General features: G+C 47.2%; 1 protein-coding gene across 2 annotated transcripts in view; it reads left to right on the top strand.

Annotated features, from left to right (window-relative positions):
* Positions 1-12,880: 12,880 nt before the first annotated feature.
* HPCAL1 (hippocalcin like 1) overlaps positions 12,881-24,263 on the top strand; it is a 151,567-nt gene continuing 140,184 nt past the window's right edge. For both annotated transcript variants that reach the window (XR_002823542.1, XM_004373064.2), the window contains exon 1: positions 12,881-13,158. The gene's annotated coding sequence lies outside the window, so the exon portion shown is untranslated. The remainder of the gene's footprint in view (positions 13,159-24,263) is intronic.

Below are 24,263 nucleotides of genomic sequence, written 5' to 3'. Positions count from 1 at the left end.
TACAGGTGAATCATACCAGAGAGCTTTAAGATTTTGGAGCAAAGCCCTGCCATCCTCTATGGATAACTACTCTCCTTTTGAGAAACAGCTTTTGGCTTGCTACTGGGCCTTAGTAGAGACTGAAGTGTTTACCACGGGCTACCCAGTTACCATGCAATCTGAGCTGCCCTTCATGAACTGGGGGACTGTCTGACCCACAAAGCCATAAAGATAAGTATGCACACAGCATTCCATCATCATGTGGAAGTGGTATATATGAGATTGGGCTCAAGCAGACCCTGAGGGCACAGGTAAGTTACATGAGGAAGCGGCCCAAATGCCCATGGTCCGCACTCCTGTTACATTACCTTTCGTCTCCCAGCCTGCACCTATGGCCTCATGGGGACTGAGGAAGAGAAAACTCACCTGGTTTATAGATGGTTCCGGGCGATATGCAGGCACTGCTTCAAAGTGGACAGCGGCAGCACTGCAGCCCCTTTCTGGGAGCTCCCTGAAGGACAATGGGGAAGGGAAATCCTCCCAGTGGGCAGAACTTTGAGCAGTGCACCTGGCTGTTCACTTTGCTTGGAAGGAGAACTGGCCAGATGTGCGATTGCATGCTGATTCGTGGGCTGTGCCAGTGGTTTGGCTGAATTGTCAGGGGCTTGGAAGGAACACGGTGGGAAAATTGGCAACAAGGAAGTCTGAGGAAGAGGTATATGGATAGACCTCTCTAAGCGGGCAGAAAACATGAAGATATTTGTGTTCCATGTGAACGCTCATCAAAGGGTAACCTCAGCAGAGGAGGATTTTCATAATCAAGTGGATATCTAATGTTACATAATTGCAATGTCAAAGATGTGGTGAAACCCATGTAAAATTGTGTAGTACAGATTAGTAAGTATACACAATTAAGCTTGTGCATACCTTGCTTACTGTAAGCCCATACATACCCTGTTTACTGGTTCATCTGCCCCTGGGAAGAAGGTAGTTATAAACACCAGCGATGATGCGGTATTTGTAATTGTTATGAGTATTTTTCCTTATTTTGTTATATGTGTGTGTGTGCATGTGTGGTATATTTACATGTTTATATTTATGTATATATCCTATTGGTTCTGTTTCCCTGGAGAGCCCTGACTGGTACATCATGTGACTAAATTCTGGCCAATGAGATGTGAGCAAAAGTGCTGTGTGTACTTATCTTCATCAGAAGGAAGGAGATGGCCCTCTTTTCTTCTTCCTTCTGCCTGGAATAAGGATGCAAATGCTAGCGCTTTTGCAGCCACTGGGAATAAATGGGAATAAAGACCATGCAAGACAGAAGAACAAGAGAAGCAGACTGGGTCCCTGTTACCTGGAGCTGCCATTTTAATCCCAGACTTCCTGCTCCTGGGCTATTTTTAATCAACTTTATTGAGGTATAATTTACATCTAATAAAATGCACACATTTTAAGAGTACAGCTCAATGAGGTTTGACAAATGTATATACCCATGCAACCACTATCCCAATCAAGATGCAAAACATTCCCATTACCCCTCAAAGGTTCTCTTGAGCCCTTTGCAGTCAATCTCCACCCCGATCCTTGCCCCAGGCAACAACCTATCTGCTTTTTTTCCTATAGATTAGTTTTGCTCTGGAGCCCTGGTGGTGCAGTGGTTAAGAGCTCAGCTGTTAACCAAAAGACTGGCAATTCAAATCCACCGTCTCCTTGGAAACCCTATGGGGCAGTTCTACCCTGTCCTATAGGGTCACTATGAGTCAGAATACACTCGACAGCAATGGGTTTTTGGTTTGTTTTGTTTTTTGGCAGTTTTGCCCTGGACTACTTTTACTTGAGAAAGAATTAAGCATGTATCTTGTTTAGGCCAGTATTTTTCAGGCCTTTATTATTTGCAACTAATTCTAATGTAGAATTGGGTATAGATATATTACACACAGTCTCAAATAGAGGCTCCTAAGCACAGTACAGTATTTTCTTGGTAACTCCAGACCATTGCTTAATACCCCTGTGTCTTAGCTTGGTTCCCTGGGAAACAGATGTGGAGATGAGGTTGGTGTGCAGGAGGTTTCTTAGGGAATACCCTCGGACACACACCTCTGCAGTAAATAAGGGAAGCAGGATGGGCAGTTGCAGCAGAAGACTCAGCCAAGCCTACAGGGAGCTCTAAGGCTGGGGTAGATCTTCAGAGATGTCAAGGAAGTGGGGCTGGGGCTATGTACCCCCAAACTGAGCAGTCACTGGATGTGGGATATCCTGAGGAAGGTGAACCTTAGGCAAGGCAGTCCTTTTCAATCAAGGGCATGTCCCAGGGAGGGACTGAGCTGTCACCCATCAACCGCCAACACTCTCAGCAGCTGAAGGCATGAGTGCCTGGCTCTGATGCAGAATCCGGGAAGCACATCACAGCATCCATGAGGTACCATGTATATGGATGGTACCGTCAGGGGCTGCTAAGATGCATGGCAGCTGCTTGCACCTAGGTGGAGTAGTGAAGTGTCTGATGGGGCAGGTGCGTGGCTCTATGTGGGTCCTGAAGCTTTCAGAGCAGTAGGGGCCTGCTCTCAGGGGCAGGCTATGAGCTGTCCTGTTCCACGTGCCCTTTCTGGATTTCCTCCTGACATCTGCACCTGGGAGGCTGTGGTATCAGATGCTTCCTCTCACCTATCTCTCAAGCTCACCCTTGTTTGGGGTGGGTCTCTGGCTGTCTTCCCTGACATCTTTCCATGCACATGACTTTGGCAATGCGTCACCTCTCTGCAGGTCCGTTCCTTATCTTAAGCTTCATGATGACTTCACTGTCCCTGCTTGAAAGACATGAGATCGAACAGTCCTTCTGAAACGAGCTCTCATTTCTCCTCCATAAGAGCATCTCATTGTTTCTCAAGTCTACCTTATTGTGCTCACTACTGCCTGAGGCTTCTCCTGCAGGATTCAGTACACGGGCTTTATAACAATCATCTCCTTCTCACCGAGAGCTTTTCCCACTACTTGGTTTGAGGGCTGTGTTCCAAAAGTTTGAGGTTCCTGGAAATTTAACTTTTAGATTAGCTGGGCATTATCATAAATCAAGACAGCAGTGGTGGTTCAGTGGTAGGATTCCTGCCTTCCATGTGGGAGCCCCGGGTTCGATTCCTGGCCAATGCAGCTTAAATGCAGCTACCACTCATCTGTCAGTGGAGGCTTGTGTGTTACTATGATGCTAATAGGTTTCAGCAGAGCTCCCAGATTAAGATGGATTAGAAAGAAAGGACTAGCAATCTGCTTCCTAAAATCGGCCATCGAAAACCCTCTGGGTCACAAGGGTCCATTCCTATGGTGCATGGGACCACATGAATTGGGTCGATTTGATGGTAGCTAATAACACCATAAATCAGAATTCAGATGAAACAACAGATAACATGAGGGGCAAGGGACATTATTCATGTCACTTCTATTATGAAAAATACTTTAAAATAGAAATGAGTGCAGAGAATAATATATCAAACACATATGGACCCACAACAAAGAGTTAGCTTTTGGATCTATTTGCTTCATATTTTTGGAAAGAATGCCTGGCAGGCTCAGTTGAAGTCCCCTTTCATCTCTTTCCCACTTCATCTCGTTCCAGAAGCAATCATTAACATGAATTTGTGCTGCTCTCTTTCTGTTTTTATACTTTCACTACATTTGTATGTATTTACACAAATATACATTGTATTGTGTTATATGTTGCAAATGAACTTACACAGTAACATACTATACGGTTTCCATTCTTTACCTTCTTTATTCAGTGCTATTTTTATGAGCTATCCATGTTGGTTCACATATATCTAGTTAATTGACTTTAACTGCTGGGTATAGTAGTCCATCATATGAATAGAACTCACTTTATTTATTCCTCCCCTTATTGATGGACACTAAGGTTGCTTTCAATCTCCACTCCTACAATGTTGCAATGACATCCTTGCTCGCGGCTTTTTGGCTTGTGCACAGAAGTTGTCTTAGGGTCCGTAACTAGAGGGGGAAATTGCTGGATTGTAGGGTATATGCCTCTTCAAATTTATTAGATATTGCCAAATCGCTATCCAGGGTGATTGAACCTACTTATACTTCTCCCAGCAAGGCATGAGAGCTCCGCTTTCCCCACATCCTCTCCAATACTTTGTACTGATGTGTGTGAAATGGTCTGTCTGCTTTCTTTAGCATTTCCTGACTCCTGATAAGATTGAGCATCTTTTCAAGTTTATCGGCAATTTGGATTTTTCTTCTGAGAAATTCCTTTTTCACTTTATAAAAGGATTCATTTCCTTATAAATTAACGCCCTTTGAGTTTCTTTTAAATATTGCGTTCTTGGAGTACTTAAGAAAGTGTAGCCCCACAGGCCAGGTGAGGCTGTGAAAAAACTCTTAGGAGCCTGTAGTCCAGAGATCTAGCCCCGACCCCTGCTGCTTATTATTTATGTGATTTGGGGTAAGTGTCCTCCTCTCTGGCTTTTTTTTTAAAGTTTATTTATTTATTTTTAAGTGTATGATTCAGTGGATTTTAGTATGTTTACAGAGTTGTGCAACAGTCAAACCCATTGCTGTCGAGTCGTTTCAGACTCATAGCAACCCTGTAGGATAGAGTAGAACTGCCCCCACAGTGTTTCCAAGGCTATAAATCTTTACTGAAGCAGACTGCCACATCTCTCTTCTGTGGAGCAGCTGGTGGGTTCCAATGCTGACCTTTCGGTTAGCAGCCAAGAGCTTTAACCACTGCACCACCAGGGATCCGTGCAACTGTCACTGCTATCTAATTCCGGAAAGAAACCCTGCATGCAGTAGCAGTCACTCCCCGTTCTTCTCTCTCTCCTGCTTCTGGCGACCAATATCTGCTTTCTGTCTCTGTGGATTTGCTTATTCTGGACATTTCATATCCATGGAATAACACAACATGTGGCCTTTCATGTCTGGCATCTGTCACTTAAACCAAAACAAAAAATAAAAAAAACCCAACCTGTTGTCATCAAGCCGATTCTGACTCATAGTGAACCTATAGGAGAGGGTAGAACTGCCCCAAGGGTTTCCAAGGATTGGCTGGTGGACTCAAACTGCAGACCTTTTGGTTAGCAGCTGAGCTCTTAACCACTGTGCCACCAGGGCTCTGTCACTTAGCATAATGTTTTCCAGGTTCATCCATGTTGTGGCATGTATCAGGACTTCATTCATTTTTATGGCTGAATAATATTCTATTGTATGGATATATATTTTGTTTACCCATTCATCAGTTTTCAGCTTATGAATAATGCTACGATGAACATTCATGTACAAGTATTTGTGTGGACATACATTTTCAGTTCTCTTGGGTACATATCTAGGAGCGGAATTGCTGGGTCATATGGCAACTCTATGTTTAACTTTTTCAAAAATTGCCAAATTATTTACCACAGTGAATGTACCATTTGACATTCCCACCAGCAATGTATGAGGGTTCCAATTTCTCCACATCCTCCCCAATACTTGTTATGGCCCAACTTTTTTATTATGGCCATCTAGTGCATGTGAAGTGATATCTCACTGAAGTTTTTATTTGCATTTCCCTAATGGCTAATCACATTGAGCATCCTTTTATGTGCTTATTAGAAATGTCTATTCATTCGCTTATTTTTAAATTGGCTTATTTTTCTTTTTATTGTTTATTGTAAGAGTTTTTAATATATTCTAGGTACAAATCCCTTATCAGATATATGATTTGCTAATTTTCTCCCATTCTTTTCCCTTTCTTGATGGTGGCCTTTGAAGCACAAAGACGTTTTTAATTTTGATGAAGTCCCAATTTCCTGTGTTCTCCTTTGGTTTCTTACGCTTTTGGCCTCATATTTAAGAAACCATTGCCTAATCCAAGGTCACAAAGATTTATGCTTATGTTTTTTTTTCCTAAGACATTTATAGTTTTAGATCTTTTATCCATTTTGAGTTAATTTCTATAAATATGAGGTCAGGGTGAGATAGGGAATCCCACCTCATTCTTTTGAGACGTGGATATTCAGTTGTTCCAGCACCATCTGTTGAATAGACTATTCTTTCCCCACTGACTTGTCTTGGCACTCTTGTTGAAAACCAATTGACCATAAGTGCAGGGGTTTATTTCTGGATTCTCAATTTTATTCCATTCATCTATGTGTCTACGTGGAGCCCTGATGGTGCCGTGAGTAAGCCTAGCTACTAACCAAAAGCTTGGCAGTTCGAATCCACCAGCTGCTTCTTGGAATCCCTATGGGGCAGTTCTACTTTGTCCTATAGGGTCACCATGATTCGGAATTGACTTGAAGGCAATGGGTATATGTCTATGTCATATGCCAGTACGCTGTTGTCTTAATTACTGTAGCTTTGTTGTAATTACATGGTTTTCTCAGATATACAGTAGGAAGTACACTTCTTGCTTGCCTCAGAGGACTGTCGAGGCCAGTGGCTCTCAAAGGACTAGCAGCCATTAGCATCAGCTGGGAAATTGTTAGAAATGCAGATTCTTAGGCAATACCTTAGACTTGCTGAATCAGAAACTCTGAAGGTGGGGAACGAGCAATCTATGTTTTAATAAGCCCTCTGCGGGATTCTGATGTGAGCTAAAGCTTGCAATACACTGGCCTGTATCTGCCTTGTCCGATATGGAGGCACTAGCCACATCTGGCTATTGAACACTTGAAACGTGACTAGTCCAAATTGACATGTGCTGTAAGTATAGAACACACTGAATTTTAAAGACTTAGTATGAAAAAAGAATATAAAATATCTTATTCATAGTTTTATATTGATACCATGTTGACATGGTAATATTTTGTATGTATTAGGTTAAATAATATGTGCCATTGAAATTCATTTTACCTATGTCTTTTCGCTTTTTCAAATGTGCCCACTTGGAAATTTAAAATCACATATGTGGGTTGCATTTGATTTCTGTTGGAATTTGGACAGCACTGAGCTAGAAAATCGAATGAGCAGGTAAGAGGGGCATTCTCTACACAGATGTGCAGGGCTGTTTGGTCGTTACTACCACACTACCACTGGGGAAATATGTTTCAGGAAGACACTCACCTATTGTGCTGAGGGGGCAAACACCCCGATATCTCCGCCATCAAATGCAGAGCTGGGAAGGCAAGCAGCCTTTTCTGGTTTAAACTGGCTTGAAAGAGCGGTCAGAGCGGCTGCTTGTGTTCGGCTTTGGGTTCTGTGCTTTAGCATGAGCGTTATGCAGCTGAGCAGACACTGGGCCGCTCTCCTCATTTGTCACCAACAAGGAAAGATGGCAGGCTTGCTGTGCAATGCGCCAGGCTGGGAACTTTGCCTTACATATGTGGGGGTGGGGCTAGCAGGCTGCTGACGAAGCACCCCCTCCCCGCTGGGTAACCAGGAGTCGTGGACGCGTGCCCTTCACCAGCTGCGCAAACCAGCAAGAGCACATCTGCCTTCAGCCCAGCTCAACAGCTCTTTACGGAGCTACTACTACAAGATCAACATCCCAGTCTCTCGTGTGCGCTTCACAGTTTACAAATCTATTTCGCCTCAGCGCACATCTGATGCTGCCAGTAACCGGAGAGCAGAGCACTTGTGAAGAAATGAGCTCAGAGAGGTTAGGTGTCTTGTTTAGGTGACACAGCTAAAACATAGCAGAGCTGGGGCCAGGACCCAGGTCTCCTGACTGCAGACCACTGGGTCGGTTTTCTTTATGCATACTAGTTGTGCTGAATGGTCAATTACCTTTGATCATCATCATCATTACTTCATTACAAGGTAATATAACCCATTGCCAAGTCGATTCTGACTCACAGTGACTCTATAGAACAGAGTAGCACTGTCCCATAGGGTTTCCAAGGCTGCAAATCCTTACAGAGGGAGCCCTGGTGGTGCAGTGTTTAAGTGCTCCGCTGCTAACCAGTTGGTGATTCGAACCCCCAGCTGCTCCTTGGGAGAAAGATGTGGCAGTCTGCTTCCATAAAGATTTACAGCCTTAGAAACCCTCTGGGGGCAGATATACTCTGTCTTACAGGGTCGCTATGAGTCAGAATCCACTCAATGGTAGTGGGAAATCCTTATGGAAGCGGACTGCCACATCTTTCTCCCAAGGAGTAGCTGATGGGTTCGAACTGCAGACCTTTTGGTTAGCAGCTCAGCCCTTAACCACTTGGCCGCTGTACCACCAATAACATATCTATCATTTATTGAGTGCCTTTACATACATTGCCTCTTTTAATCTAAGGGAGACATCAATATCCTCATTTGGGAACTCTGGATTAAGGCTTCATCCAGGTTGCTGAAGGGAATGTTCCAAGCTTGCTAAAGGAGAGGGAGGGAAGTGGGAGGAGGGAAGGAGGGAGAGAAGTAATTTTTATTTTTTGAGAGCCTTCAGTTTTTGCTTATTTAACCCTCTCAACAACCCCATGAGGTAGGTAAAGTTATCTTATTTATTAGAAGAATCTCAGCCGGGTTAAGTGGCCTTCCCAAGGTCCTGATGGCAGTGGATGGAGGTCTGCCTGACTCAGAGTTCGCCTCCACGGTGTGGCTTTGGTGATGACAGTGGAAGAAGTGACCTTGCCTGGCCAAGCCAAGCTCCCTTTCACCTTCTCACCCCGTTCCCTAGCAACTGAGTTTGGGGAGAGGGATCAGGCAAGCCGGGGGAAGAGGGCAAAGAACTGCTCAAGGAACAAAATGAGGTCCTTAGACCCCTGGTCCTGGAGGAGAGGGTCCCAGGGACCCCAGCCTTGAGATTAGACAAAGGCAGCAGGGCAGACAGGCGGTGGGAAATGGGAAAATATATACATTAAGGTAGTTGCGCTAGGAAAGGGGGTGCTCTAGTTTGTCTTTTACCCCCTGGAGCTTGCAAGCAGGAGGGAAAGGAAGGGGAAAGAGGGGTTCCATCAGATCCCACCTCTGAGTCAAGCTCTCTGGACCCAGCCATGGGGCTGCAGCATCTGTATCAGGAGCAGTCAGGAACACTGGCAGGTGGGCCTCAGGGCATACACAAGATGACCCAATGATCCAATTTTCCTGCCTCTGACCCATCTACTGACACGAGCTAGGTAGGATCCAGTGAGTCTGTTGGCTGACAGATCGCAGTAAATCTCTAACCTTGCCCTTTGAAGATCCAGGCACCTCTTTGGTTTCTTGAGTTCTCTGGCCATTTCCTCTGTGTGTGAGCTTCCAGGGCCTGGGCTCTGAGGTCAGGGGAAGGGCAGCAGCCCTAGCTGCGGCCGCTAGCCTAAGTAAGCCTCGTCATTTCATTCCTCGCGGCCACATTTCTCTACTCTGTAATTACAAAAAACAAAAGCCAGTGTAATAAAATCAAAAGAGGATACGGAAACAAGCTGGCCCCCACTTCCTCAAACATTCTGGAGCAGAAGTTGGTGAGCTAGGGCCACGTTTATTTGAAAGGACCTCCTGCGCAGGATACATACTCAAATATATCAAAGTGTGACAAATAATTTTTTAAAAGACTTGTATTTCTTCCAGGGCTTATGTGGGCCCAGCACATATTGGGTCTGATTTCTAGACCTGCCTATCACTGATTCTGGAGTCCCTGGGTGGTGCATATGGTTAACACACTCAGCTGCTAACTGAAAGAAAGGTTGGAGGTTTGAGTCCACCCAGAGGCCTGCAGACCTACTTTCGAAAAATCATCCATTGAAAACCTTATGGAGCGCAGTTCTACTCTGACACATATGTGGTTGCTATGAGGCAGAGTAGACTCAATAGCAGCTTTTTTTTTTTTTTTTTTAAATCACTGATTCTAATATGTCACCTGGGATATTTCCCTTCTCTAAGTGTTTTCTCATCTATAAAATGTGGACATAACCTCAAGGATGTTGGAGATAGCCAGATACTCTTACTATTAAGAAGTCAGAGTTGTTCTGCCTTTAGTGCTTAGTCATAGTATGGAAGACAAATCGTATGTGCATTATGACACCCTACCCTGACTTGTCCTTTCTTACTTGTCCTAGTTTATTAAATTCAAAAAATTATTTAGTGAGCAACTACTGTATGCTCTCCACTAAGCTTCGTATGCTGTTGCCGTTGTGTGCTGTCGAGTCGATTCTCACTCACAGCAACCCTATAGGACGGGGTAGATTTGCCCCATAGGGTTTCCTAGGCTGAAATGTTTATGGGAGAAAATCGCCAGGTCTTTTCTCCCCCAGAGCCACTGGAGTTCAAACCTCTCACCTTTCGGTTAGCAGCCCATCAAAACCAAACCTACTGCCATAGACTCAATTCCGATTCCTAGCGACCCATAGGACAGAGTAGAACTGCCCTATAGGGTTTCCAAAGCTGTAAATCTTGACGGAAGCAGATTGCTGCATCTTTCTCCTGCAGAGTGGCTGGTGGCTTCAAAACGCCAACCTTTTGGTTAACAGTTGGGCATTTTAACTAATGTGCCATCCGGGCTCCCAGCAGCCTATAAGGGGTATATACAGTCCTTGTCCTGAAGAAGCATTGTATCTCATCTGACAGAGATGGGATTCAGTGCTGGACTAAGAGGTCTGGATTAAGTGTGTTTCTCTAGAAGTTCAGAGACGGAAGAGGTACACGTGAGAGAGGACCAGCATAGGCAAAGGTGCGGAGGTACAAGCAAGCTGGGTTTTGGGAACATGCCTCAGTGTGTTTTTGAGCTTTCTCCGAACTTTTTCATCCTCAGCCCTGAGTCTACAGGCCCTTCCCCTCCTATGCTGCCTGGTCAACTTCTACTTACCTTTCAAGGCCCAGCTAAACCATCACCTCCTCTGTGAAGCCTTTCCTGACCCTCTCTCCTATGAGCTGATGTTGCCTTCCTGGTGGTTTTAGATTATAGTGATTATAGTGATTGTCATGCTTTGTGTGAACATCTGTTGCCCCTGAGACTGGGCTTGGCAGAAGTGTGCTCAGGTTCTGTAGCAGAGATCTTGCTATGGGATCACCAAACTGATTCGTTTTTTTCTCCTGGGCGCACAGGAAGACTCTACTTCTTTTGTATCCAGGTGGGGCATGTGGCTAATTCTGGTTAATGAATGCGGGTAGAAGTGATGTATGCCACATCCAGGGCTGGCGCCTGAACAGCACCCTTAGACGCTGCTTATGCCCTATCTTCTCCTGTTGCCAGGCTAGAAGAAGAACCAATGGAGGCCTCAGAGGCCCTGAAGGACCATGGTGGAAGCATTATATGGAAGATGCTTGGGTTCCTGAGTGACTGTGGAGTCCTCTCTACCCCTTCCGACCTGCAATGAAGTGTAATCTGAGTGAGAATTGGAGTCTTACGTGTTACCACAGCACGGCATAGCCTACCCTGACTAACATAATACCTTAACATCCTCTGCTGCAGTCACCTGGCTGATGGGCCTGGGTCTGGGGGTCTGACTGAGGGTTTGCCTGGATATGCTACAGAAAGCCCACTGAATGACCTTGGCTACTGGACTCTGCTTAGAAGGAAGGAGTCAGCGCCCCCAGGTACCAGAGCTGGCTCTTTATAACATCACCACAGCACGGTACTGACACATCCCCAGTCATTATTTTTGGTTAATTCTTCCAGCAGTTCTGACTAGAGACTTACTCCCTCTAGATTTAGCTTTGCCATTCTGCCTACAGAGAGAAGGGAGGAAGAGAGGGGGGACTGGGCTCCGGCGACCTTTACTGGAAGCTTCCAGTCAATTCCCTTCTCAGAGCTGCTCTGCTACCCATTTCTCTCCACATGCCTTCTGTGTAGTAGGAGCTCACTCACAGTGTTTTTTGCGGAGGAGGGTTTGAGTTTTACCCTAGAGACACAGAAGACAGTTTTGTCTCAGCCTCACACAAACGCCCAGCTCCACATTTACGGCTGTTTCTGTGGTTACCTTTCGTTGGTAACGTTTGGGGCGGGTGACGATGATGGTGGTAGTGGTGGAGTGTGTATATATTTGCTCTTATAAACGCTAGATTTCCAGGAGCTGCTGGGGTAAGGAGCTCTGAGAAGCACTGTCCTGCCCCGTCATGCAGGTGCAGTAGACAAGGGGATGAAGGAAGTCTGCAGGAGAAAACAGGCTGCTCCTCCCGGAGGCCCATGAAGCCAACCCGTCCCCGGAAATGTGATTCCCAGCAAAGCCCGTTTCTCCGCAAGGAAACTGAAGAACCACAGAATACCAGGGAGGAATCAAAAAAAAGAAAAAGAAAAACCAAACCCGTTGCTGTCGAGTTGCTTCTGACTCAGCGACCTGCCTCTCCCCCTCGTCCACTTTATAGGTGGGGAACCAAGGTCGAGGGAGTCTAAAGCAACTTGCCAAAATGGCACCATGAGTTAGGAAAGACAACAAGAACTGGAACCCAGGTCTCCCTCTTCCCAGCCCCGGGCCCCTTCCCAGAATGAGGCGCAGGAAAGTGGGTGGTATCTGCACGCGGGACTCGGGGAAAGGAGGGATAGAAGCGGGATCTAGCAGGCAGGTCCCCGGGGCTTGGGCGACTCCCGCCTCTTCCCCTTCCTAGGCCACCCGGGCCACACTTCCTGCAGAGGACTAGAGGGTGGGGGCGCGGCGCAAGGCCGTCCCGTCTCGGGCACCGCCTCTCGGCCTCTCCCACACTCGCAGGCCAGAGGCGAAGGGTTAGGGAGGCGGAACCGGTGCTCCGCTCCGCCCCTGCCCCGTCCCACGCTAGTAATCCACCAGCGGAGGGGACCCAGGCAGGACCTTGGCTGGGTGGACAGTGGCCTAAAGACAGAGAGGCAGGGTGGTAAGGGTGGAAGAAGGGATAGCCAGGTCCAGCAGGGGGCGTGGCTAGAGGCGGGGGCGGAGGCGGAGACGGCGGAATATAAAGCTAGGGGCGTGGCCGAATGGGGGGCGGGCCCGCCTGCAGAGTCCGCTGGAAACTTCAACGCCCGCCCCCGGGCTGTGCGCCCCGCCCCCGGCCCCCGCCTTCCCGTCCCTTCCTTCCCGGGGCTGGCAGGCGGCAGCGGTGGTGGCAGGCGACGGACCCGCGGGCCGACGGGCGAGCGCTTCCACCTCGTTTCCTCTCCTCGCTGCCCTGCTTCCATTTGTCTTTCTGAGCGGCGATGAGCGCAGGGCCGGCGCGGCGGCTGCCGGAGCACGGAGCCTCGCACTCCTAGCCACCCCTGCCGGCTTCGGCACGCTTGTCCCAGCGCAGCGGCCCGCGTCCGCACCAGCCGCTGTCGGCGCCGCAACTTGGGCTTGGGAAGCCGGCGGACCGCGTCCTGCGTCGGACTCGGTAGGAAAGGGACAGGCTGCGGGGGGCTGCGGGGGGCTGCAGGGACTGCGGGCGTGTGGATCGGTGTGCGCCCGCGTGTGTCTGTAATCGTGACTCTGCGTGTGTGTGTGTCGGGAGGGGGTGCCTTGTTTCTCTGCGTGGGTGCAGTTGTGTATGACCGCGGACGGGTGGTGTATTTCTGGAATGGCGTGTCCTCGTGGGGATCCGTGTGTGCAATTGGGTGTGCACATTTTCGACTGCGTTTGTGGAATTGTGTGTTGGGGCGCAGTTGCTCGTGGGTGCCGGGCGGGGGTCGTGTGTGAGCAGCTGTGCGCGGGGCGGGGGATGGCAGGGTAGAAGTGGGCGATCCGGCCCGGCGCAAGGGGCCCTGTTGTCCCCACCGGCCGGCGCAGTGCGGAGCGCAGGAGCCCCGGGGGAGAGCCGCGTCGCGAAGGAGGGAAGCACTGGCCCGGCGGGAAGCCAGGGCTAGCCCCGCCGGGGGACAGATCCGCCCGGCAGACGTGGGTCGCCTGTGCGCTCTGACCAAAGGTGGGGGCAGTGCGGCGGCGATTTCCTCCTGAGTTAGATGCCTGTCCTCGCCGTGACCTGCACTGCGACCTGGGCCAGATACGCCACCTCTCTGAGTCGCAGTTTGCTTCTCTTTAAAATGGGGACATTCCCTCCCTCTGGGGCTGTCGTGACAGATAACAAGAGCGCCCTAAAGATAGCTCACGGCCCAGTGCCTGGTACTTAGTAGGTGCTGTGTTAGTTGGATTAGCTCTTTATTGTCCCTCTCTTTTATCGTGGGTGGGCTCTACATTTTTTTCCCCCCTGGCTCTGTTTCGTGCATCTCTCACGGTTCTAACTTAACCGCAAAGCGCCGAGATTCGAGAAAGTTTAGGCAGCTGGATGCGCTGCCTCCTCGACGCATCTCCCTGGCGGGCGCAGCCTGCGGGTCTACGGGAGCGCGCAGCGCGGAGCGCCGGCTTGTCTCCAGCGATAAAGGCTCCTGCGCACGAGCGATGCAAGCGGCTGCTGGAGCTGGGAGCCCTTTTGTTCAACAAGTGGCTAGTCCCCAGGGTGTGCAGCTCGTGGATTCTGAGAGCCACGGTGTGAAAGTGGCACTCCCCGCAGAGACGGATCTCGGGCTCGCCGTGCCTCCTAACGTGGGCCTGGTTATGCAGAATGCCACCCCCCTTTCCTTCCAGCCAACACCAGATTCCACCTAGAGGAGAGTATTTGTCAGGATGGTGAGTCCCGCCTTGGGCTCGGCATTGGACACCCTCCAACCTCCTCAGTTACTGAAATCTAAGGACCCTTAGAGTAAGCCTTATCCATGACGCCAGAGCCTGAATGGGACTCTCCCTCCTGGTTTTTAAAATACAAATGTCTTAAGTCTTTAGTTTCGAAATCTGCTACTTGTAAAATTGAACCCCAGTGAATGTGCACCAAGCTCTTTACAATGGTTAACTCTAGCTAGAGTCCTGCCATCACGCCTCCACGTTCCCTCAGACCCAGGAAGACTGCTGACTGGGGCGCGATGTCTTCTGCTGCCTCCTGCCAGAAGCGGGTGATTCCTTCCCTCCATCTCCATGGCTTCTCCCATTCAGGACCCTTCCCAGTCGGAAAGACAAATAGCATTTAAGCAAGGGAGCAGCAGACCGCATCTGTGTGCCAGGCGCTCAAAATGGAGCACTGGGATGGTGGGTTCTGAGGAAAGAGTCAACCGCTTGGCTGCGTTTGGGTGTCAGATGCATTTCCCAAGTATCAAGCACTCCTCCAGTTAGGGATTGCAGGGAAGCTGGAATGCTGTGCAGGCTTTTTTGACAAGCAAGCAGAAACCTCTGGTTCCATGCCTTCGGTTTGTCTTCAGGGAGAATAGAGGCCCTGAGAGCACAGCAGTTAGGGCAGGCTATGTGAATTTAATAAGCTAATTTTTCATCTTGATTTGGTGTCAGGGAAACACTTAGAATGCAACCTATTTTCTGACTCATAAAATAATTTTATATCCTAGAGGAGAACAGGGCTTTTGATCTGAATCCTACTTTCATCCCCATAATCAGATTCAATAACCATATTTACAAAAAATCAGTCTGGCTTTCTCAGCTCAGAGACAGACCCAATAGCTTTCTTTCTTTTTCTAGTGAAAACCAATCCTTTGTCTCAAGCAAACCAGTGTTTTGGCCCTAGATCTATTTCTATTTCACTTTTGAATGTGCCTGTAATTACTGAGCTCTTGAGGTTTGATTGAATAATATACCAGAGGGAAGGTCCACAGGCTCGGGCTGTCACTTCTGGTGGATGTGGTGCCACGTTCTAGCCTTGCCTGCTCCGTTTGGGTTCCATTTTATCCTTTCGTAAGGTGGAAAATAAATGTCAATGGGAGATAACAATTTGGGAGACCTGGTATTGAGAATCGAATGCCTGGGAAGTCGTTTGACCTGTGGAGAAAGCAGAACAAGTCAAAATCCCAGAATAACAAAGATTTGCCCAAACTCTAGCCGAGGATCCATTCATTTCCAATAAGATCTCCTAGAGAGCTATTCTAAGAGAAATAACATAATTTGGACAAATCCTTCAGAATTTATCTCCATCCTCCCTTCTGGCCACAGGGCTGTGCAGAATTAGAAATACAAGCTATTGAAGGACAAGGAGTGGACTCTGGTGCACACTACCCTACCCAGGACCTCATATTCACCTAGCTCCATTTCCACCTGGGGCAAATTTAGAGGTTTCATCCTGGTGAAGCAGTAGTGCTCCCTTTTGGGGAATGCACCTCCCTACCTTCAGGACTTTGCATGGCACAGTTCCAAGGGTTGCCATTCACGTAAAATACCGTGTTGAGTGCTTGTGCAGCTTATCAGTTCTATATCCCCCTTACTTTTATTTCCTTTCCCCAGATTTAGTCTAAGACCTTATATTACTACTCATAAGTGGTAAAATGCCAAAGTCCCTTAAAAACCAGTGATAATCCAGGATTCAAATAAGGAGTCCCAAGGTTTATTTGGCACCACAGATGAAGCTACTTGGCAACTGAACTTTTATGTAGGTTGGAATCAGGTTTATATTAGAAGTTAGCATTCCAGCAAGCTCTAATTTGTGCTTGTTTGTTGTGGGATAATGCTTTCAATTTATGAGGTGCCAGCCCAGACTTGATGGAGGATTCTGTGTACAGTCACGCATCGTTTAACGTCCACAATACGTTCTGTGAGATATGATGTTATGTGATTTGGATGTTGTGTGAACGAGCTTCTTGAGTTAGCAGTGATCATCAGCGTTCTGAGAGGGATCTGCTTTTGTGTTTAGTCCTCAATCCACGTCATCAGCAATTTCTCCAGATCTAATATAGGTCCCTCTCACATTTTTGTTAGCCTTGTAGCTTTCAGCGGAGCTGATCTTTGAACAGCTTGGAGAATTTTTTCTTTATTTTTGAGGATCATTGTGACTGCCGAGTGCAACATGCAATAGCATTCACTGATTTTTTTACTGTCCTGTTGTTTAATAAGCTTTTGTTTCTCTTCGGAATTGATACTTCTTCTTTGCCTCTTGCTGCTGGTATCTCTAGCACTGGTTTTGCTGCGTTTGGGAGCCATGATGCACTTCACAGTAATATTTTGAAAAGAAAATTAAACAGAGAGGTAACGCTCCAACCCTCAAGAGACACGCGGACCATGGATGTATATGTGGTCAGACATTGCCCTAACGGACGTTATGTGGCGCATGACTGTATTTTGCTAGTTCGTCAGCCCCTGATGTCATTGTGCTTGGGGAAGGAAGGCACGTTTGGAGTTAGGATGAGCAGACATTTAATAGATTTTCACCATGCTTTACTTTGGGGCTCACAATTCTCCTACAGCTTCACCGGGTTTCTTCAGTGTTTTCACGTCCACTTGTAAGTCTGTGCATCTGTGAGTCTCATGTAGCTCTTGTCCTTTCCCTTTGGATAGAGTTTCTAATCAAGAGATGACAGGAGAGTAATTGTGTATGGAGATAGTGGGATGTGTTTTGGGGGGTCTCCCAATGTTATTTGCCCTATGGAAAAAAAATGTTGTGTTTTCAAATCACTTTAATAAAAGAAGGAAAAAAAAAAAACAGTTGGAATCTTCTGGTGCAGGTTTTAATACAGCTTCAGGTAATCAATACAGTTTGACAGGTGGCGCATAAAGGCACTGACGAGTAAGGTGCAAGTTGAAAGATTTTTTTTTCCCCTTTATCATCTGAGAAGCCCAGTAAATCCTTTGGAGAGCTCTACCCTGGCCATATCGTCTCAACTAAAATTGAATTTCAGAGGCAAAACTTCACTTCTCTGCATTTATGAGGCATGCCTAATGAAAGACAGCCTTCCAAGAGATCCTGGGCTCTCTCATGTTGCAGCACCCCGCTGCCAACATCAGGGCAGGAAAGATGCCTTCTTGGGGCTGTTCTCATTTACCTTCATAAGCCAAGCGCATCCTCAAAGCTTGCTAATCCAGTGGCTGTGATTTCCGGGTACTTGTTTCTTTTCAGCACTTGAAATGCTGTCCAGGTTGGCAGGAAGCCCAGAGCCTGGGGAGGGGGGATGAGGAGGTGAGGGTGCTGGGATCAGCCTCACCTACCTCATTAGATGCGACATCTTCTCTAAGGAGTGAGTGATGAATCTCTGACCATTGGCTAAGAAACGCTCAAGACTGTTAGAAATTTACTCCATGATTAAGGTGGCCGTGACCTGAAGAAAGAAAGAAGGCTTTGGGGTGGTGGGGGTGGGGAGCGCATGATTCCCCTACAGAAGTCTTGAGATTTTGCCTCAGTGCCCTTTCCCCCTAGCCGGAACAAATCTTCCCTTGCTCTGTGTTTTCCCTTCAACAAACGAGGTGTCCATTTGGCCAGGCACTGTACTAGGTGCTGCGGGGTGTTTTGAACCTTTCTCTAGAGTACACACAGTCTCCTTTCACCTACCCATGTCTCCCGTCCAGTCTCACCTGCTCTCACACCTGCTCATTGGCCCAAACCAGACTTCTCCCCCGAGCTTCAGACCCAACGCGCTCTTCCAGGGTGGTGTGCAGGCTGCTCACCACCATGCACGCGAAGCAGGACCCAAGAGCCCTTCCTCCTTCGCTGACATTCGATCTGCTGCCTATTATGGTTAATGCTTTTCTGCATCTAGTCATTTTTTAAAGCTAGAAATCTCAGGAGTATTTTTTGGGCTCTTCCCCTTCTTCCCTCTGCCCTTTCCCCTTCTTCACTTGCCAAGTTGTGTCAGTTCTCTCCCTTGCCCTGGCCTCTCTCCCCATCCCCGTCACTTCCTCTTCTCATACGGAAGCCTGATTGTCCTTTAACCTGGCTTCCCGTTCAGTCAGGCTGCGACCAGTGCACGTTTTAAAACATAGCTTTCATCATCTGACCAGGAGTCGCTGGGTAGTGCAAAGGTTGGTGGTACAAGTCCATCCAGAGGTGCCTTGGAAGAAAGATTTGGCAGTCTGTTTCCAAAAAATCAGCCACTGAAACCCTACGGAGCACAGTTCTGCTCTGACACACATGGGCTCACCAGGAGCAGGAATGGACTCTGTGGCAACTGGTTTTGCTTTGTATCATCTTAGTGTCTTGATACCCTCCCCTGCATCCCCCAATTCTTTCTCTTACTCAGTAAGTGTTCCTTTTTGTGCTTATTCTTTTGGCTGCCTGCTTACAACCTAGGCTCTGTGTACGTGAAACGCACATTTTGTCTCTGCCTGTGTGGAGCTTAAGGTCTTGGGTTGGGAGGTGAGAAGACCATCAAACAAGCCAGTCCCCTAGGGCTTGACAAATGACAATGTGAGGTGCTCCTAACCCAGGCCAAGGTGCAAAGAGGCTTTCTGGAGAAAGCGCCCTCAAAAGCTGGCACCAGTGGGCCAGGATGATTGTTGTTGGTTACTGTTGAGTTGATTCCGACTCATGGCGACCCCATATGTGTCAGAGCAAAACTACTCCAAAGGGTTTCCAAGGCTGTGACCTTTCGTAAGCAGATCACCAGGCCTTACTCCTGAGGAGTCTCTGGGTGGATTTGAACAGCTACCCTTTTGGTTAGTAGTCCAGTGCTTGAAACTATTCGTGCCCCATGATGGTGGGAGGCATTGGAGTGGCTGGAGATGGGGCTGGGAGAGTGAGGCGAGGCTACATTGTTTAGGCTCCTTTTTTCTTCTCTCTTACCCAGACTTCTTTAGCTGTTAAACCCCTATTTATCTTTTTAAAATTTTTCTTAAATTAACAGCATTATTTATATATAATTTCTGTACCATACAACTTACCCATTTTAAGTGTACAATTCAGTGATTTTCAATAAATTTTCAGAGTTGTGCAACCATCTGTAAATTTCCATCACCCCCAAAAAATCCCTCGTGCCCATTTGCAGCCATTTCCTGTTCCCACCCCCAGCCCCAGGCATCCACTGATCTGCCTTCTGTCTCTATAGATTTGCCTTTTCTTCCTACCTACGCTTTTACAGGGTTGACTCAAGGGTCTGTTCTGTCTGTGAGGCCTTCCTGGATTCTTCCATTTAGAATGAATTTCTTCTTCAGCGCTGAAGACAAATGAGCTGTCCACTTGTCCATCTCTCCCTGCGAGAGAACGAGTCTTGAGGGCAGCAGACAAGTCTTCCTGGCCTTCTCATTCCTTGCCCGTAGCACAGTGCTGGGCTCCTACAGTATACCCACGGAATGTTTGCTGAACGATCTGAAGTTACTTTCCTCGCATTTCTTTTATACAACTCCTTAGTATCTAGCACAATGCTTAAAACCAAAAAAACCAAACCCGTTACCATTGAATTGATTTGGACTCATAGCAACCCTATAAGACAGGGTAGAACTGCCCCATAGGGTTTCCAAGGAGCGGCTGGTGGATTTGAACCGCCAACCTTTTGGTTAGCAGCTGTAGCTCTTAACCACTGCACTAAAATTTAAAATAAAAGAGTGTGTAACTTGTCAGAGGAGTCTCTGGGTGTTACAAATGGTTAACACTCAGCTGCTAACCTACAGCTTGGTGGTTCAAGTCTACCAAGAGGCACCTCGGAAGAAAGGCCTGGTGATCTACTTCCAAAATATCAGCCATTAAAAACCTTATGGAGCACAATTCTGCTCTGACACACATGAGGTCACCATAAGTTGGTGTCAATGCGCTGGCAACTGGTGGTTTAATTGTCAGGTGATATAAAGCCCTGCTGCATACATTATCTTGTTGCAGCGGAACACAAGAAAGGGGGATTAAATTTATTTTTTAGGTGAAAAAACTGGGAGGTCCAGAACAAGATAAGTAGCCCAAGGTCATCAGCTAGAAAGTAGAAGAACCACGAAGGAGACCAGACTACTTTCTTTTCCACCTGTAACTTGGTGGTAACCATGTAACCTTCTGTGGCTCCTCCTGGGCTGGTGTGTCATTGCTCCTGTGCTTGTCTTGTCATCCTTCCCAAGCAATGTAAGTTCTTTTCATGGTGTGAATGATGCGTGCCACATTTTCATGTGCCCCAGTCTCTGGCTCAGAACTGAATAGATAGAAATGGCTCAATGGATACCTACTGGTAGAGTGGTTGGTCTGTGGTAAATAGCAGGAGGAAGGCACTTGGAGAGAGCAGAGTCGTGTGCAGTGGGACTGGGTGTACTTGCATGTCTTATACATTTCAAAAGAATTTCTCTTCTTGCATCATTTTTGCTCTTTGAGGAAAGTAGCATAGGTGTGTAAACCAAAACACGAAAGTTGTATACCCAGTGTACACCAGGTAGATCTGGGTTTGGACTGTAGACAACAAGGTCACGGTGATCTCTCTCTTGCACAGATGTAGAGGGCTGTCAGTGGTTGACAGTAAGAATGTCTTACTTGCTATCTAAGGATCAGGATTATTAGATCCTCCTTTGCAGTATACCACAGGGGAAGGATTAGAGATGTTGGGGTTAGGCAGACCTGGGTTTGAATCATAGTCTCTGCTCTGTTGTTTACTGGTTGGGTGACCCTCTTTGAGCCTGAGTTTGCTCATGTGCATGATAGGGCTCTAGGCCCACCTCAAGGAGCGCTGGTGGTGCAGTGGTTAAGTGCTCAGCTGCTAACTGAAAGATTGGCGGTTTGAATCAACCCAGCAGCTCCGCAGGAGAAAGACCTGGTGATCTGCTCCCATTAAGATTTCAGCCAAGGCATAACAAGGTTTATTAAGAAAATGTTCTGCATCCCACTTTGGTGAGTGGTGTCTGGGGTCTTAAAAGCTTGTGAGTGGCCATCTAAGATGCATCAATTGGACCCAACCCACTTGGAGCAAAGGGGAATGAAGAACACCAAAGACACAAGAAAAATATTACCCCAAGAGACAAAAGGGTGACATAAACCAAAGACTCTATCAGCCTGAGACCAGAAGAACTAGATGGTGCCCAGCTACCACCAATGACCACCCTGACAGAGAGAGTCCCTGACGCAGCTGGAGAAAAGTGTGGAGCAGACCTCATTTTCACATAAAAAGACCAGACTTAAGGGTCTGACCGAGACTGGAGGAACCCCTGAAACCATGGCCCCCGATGCTCTGTTAACCCAGAACTAAAACTATTCCCGAAGCCTACTCTTCAGACAAAGATTAGACTGGACTATAAAACATAAAATAATTCTCGTGAAGAGTGTGCTTCTTAGTTCAAGCAAATACACAAGACCAAATAAATGGGTGGCTCCTGTCCAGAGGCAGGAGGAGAAGGCAGGAAGGGACAGGAGCTGGTTGGAAGGACACGGGAAACCCAGGGTGGAAAGGGGGAGCATGCCATCACAGTATAAGGATTGCAACTAGTGTCCCATAACAATATGTGTATAAATTTTTGTATGAGAAATTAACTTGAACTGTAAACTTTCATCTAAAGCACAATTAAAAAAAAGAAAGATTTAAAAAAAAAGATTACAGTTGGAGGAGGTGGGGCCAAAATGGCTGAGTAGTCAGACGCTTCCGGTGGACCCTCTTAAAACAAAGACCCAAAAAAACAAGTGATTTGATTATATATGGCAATCTGGGAGCCCTGAACATCAAAGGCAGAGTTGAGGAACTAGACTGAGTGGCAGGGGGAGGGAGAGATGGTTCAGAAGCAGCAAGGAGTGGCCCGACCAGATCCGGCGAGAGCCTGAGCACTTCAGGCCTGATCAGCTTGGGGGTGAGCAGAGAGGCAGCAAGCAGTGGTGCTTGAAGGCGTATTCCACACCGGGAGAGACCCAGCCGCTGAGAGTCTGCTCGGCCACTCAGAGCCAGTGAGAAGCAGCCCTCAATCTCCAAAAGATAAGTGATTGCATATGGCCTACTGCGCAGATCAAAAACACCCTCCTTAGGGAAAAAACTCTGTCCCATTTACCTCCCTGCTCCCTGCTCTGCACTGGGTCCCGACTGGCTTCAGCAATTGCCGATTCCCCTGGGCTGGAAGTAGGATCCAGCACATGCCTGGAGCCATTCTCCCTGCCTTGGAGAGTGAACAAATGGGGAAAAAATAAACTGCCAGCTCCCCTAAGCCAGGAACCCAGGGTAGCCACAGCTCCTTTGCCTAGGTACAGGCATAAGGGATCCACGGACTTTGAGTGCCTTTCCCCCTCATAGACATGTGTGGGCCCATCTCAACAGCGTAGGCCCTCATTACTGCAGTACAACAGGGTATATACCAGAACTCTGACTTCAACTGTTTCAGCTGTGAAGTGGCAGGTTCTTGACATTTGACACTGCTCTGCCCATTAAGCAGGGTCTTCACCTACCCACATCAGGGGCCTGAGGACTGGTGGTGCCACCCACGCCACCTAGCCATCTGTGATAGGGGCCCATGAATAAGAGGTGCCCCCCAGTCCTTACAGCCAACAACATTAGTGCTCATAGTCTGGCTGCAAAACCCACCCACCTATGCACTCTAGGGAACAGGGACATGCCTTCCTCCTGGACACTCGGGGGCAGCCATCAGCCCCTTGCCTTGCTCAGATTATGTCCCCCTGCTGCAGCCAGATGCCTGTGCCTACACCAATCACCCATGCCTGTCTAGGACTGTAAGTGAGAATCTACACCACACACTTGGTGGCTATTTACCTGGGCACCTGAGCTGAATCCATACAGGAGGAGTGGGCGGACTCCTGAGCTCACATACCTAGTAACAGATCAAACCACCTGGTGAGAGGACATTAGAGCTTCAAAGGTGCCAATAATCAAACTAGCTCATACGAGCAGCCTAGTTGGGACTATCAAAACAAAACAAGAAGGTAGGATATAGTAAGCAAACATAAAATAAATAAATATAATAACTTATTGATGGCTCGGAGACAGCAGTCAATATCAATTCAGATAAAGAGGCAATCCATGATGGCTTCAGCAAACTCCCAAAATAAAGAATCTAGAAATTTTCCAGAGGAAAATTTCTTGGAATTACCAGAGGCAGAATACAAAAGATTAACATACGGAACTCTTCAAGAAATTAGGAAGGAAATTAAGCAAAACACAGAACATACAATAGAGGAAATCAAGAAGATTAGAGAAGAGCATAATGACAAATTTAACAGGCTGCAAGAATCCATAGAGAGATAGCAATCAGAAGACCAGAAGATAATAAAATTTCAGAATTAGACAACTCGATAGAAAGTCATAGGAGCAGAGTTGAGGCAATGGAAGTCAGAATTAGTGATATTGAAGATAAAGCACTTGACACCATCTTATTTGAGGAAAAATCAGATAAAAGGATTTAAAAAATGAAGAAATCCTAAGAATTACATGGGACTCTATCAAACGGAATAACCTACGCGTGATTGGAGTACCAGAACAGGGGGAGAGAGCAGAAAATACAGAGAGAATTGTTGAAGATTTGTTGGCAGAAAACTTCCCTGATATTGTGAAAGATGACAAGATATATAGCCAAGATGCTCATCGAACCTCACATGAGGTAGATCCCAAAAGAAAGTCACCAAGACATATTATAATCAAACTTGTCAAAACTAAAGATAAAGAGAGAATTTTAAGAGTGGCTAGGGAGAAACAAAAAGTTATCTACAAAGGAGAGTCAATCAGAATAAGCTTGGACTACTCAGCAGAAACTATGCAGGCAAGAAGGCAATGGGATGACATATATAAAGCCTTGAAGGAAAAAAACTGCCAGCCAAGAATTATATCTCCAGAAAAACTGTCTCTCAAA

The sequence above is a fragment of the Trichechus manatus genome, unplaced genomic scaffold (assembly GCF_000243295.1).
Source record: "Trichechus manatus latirostris isolate Lorelei unplaced genomic scaffold, TriManLat1.0 scaffold00023, whole genome shotgun sequence".
Lineage (NCBI taxonomy): Eukaryota > Metazoa > Chordata > Mammalia > Sirenia > Trichechidae > Trichechus > Trichechus manatus.
Note: the sequence above shows the minus strand (reverse complement) of the source record. Positions and strands in the feature narration are given on the sequence as shown.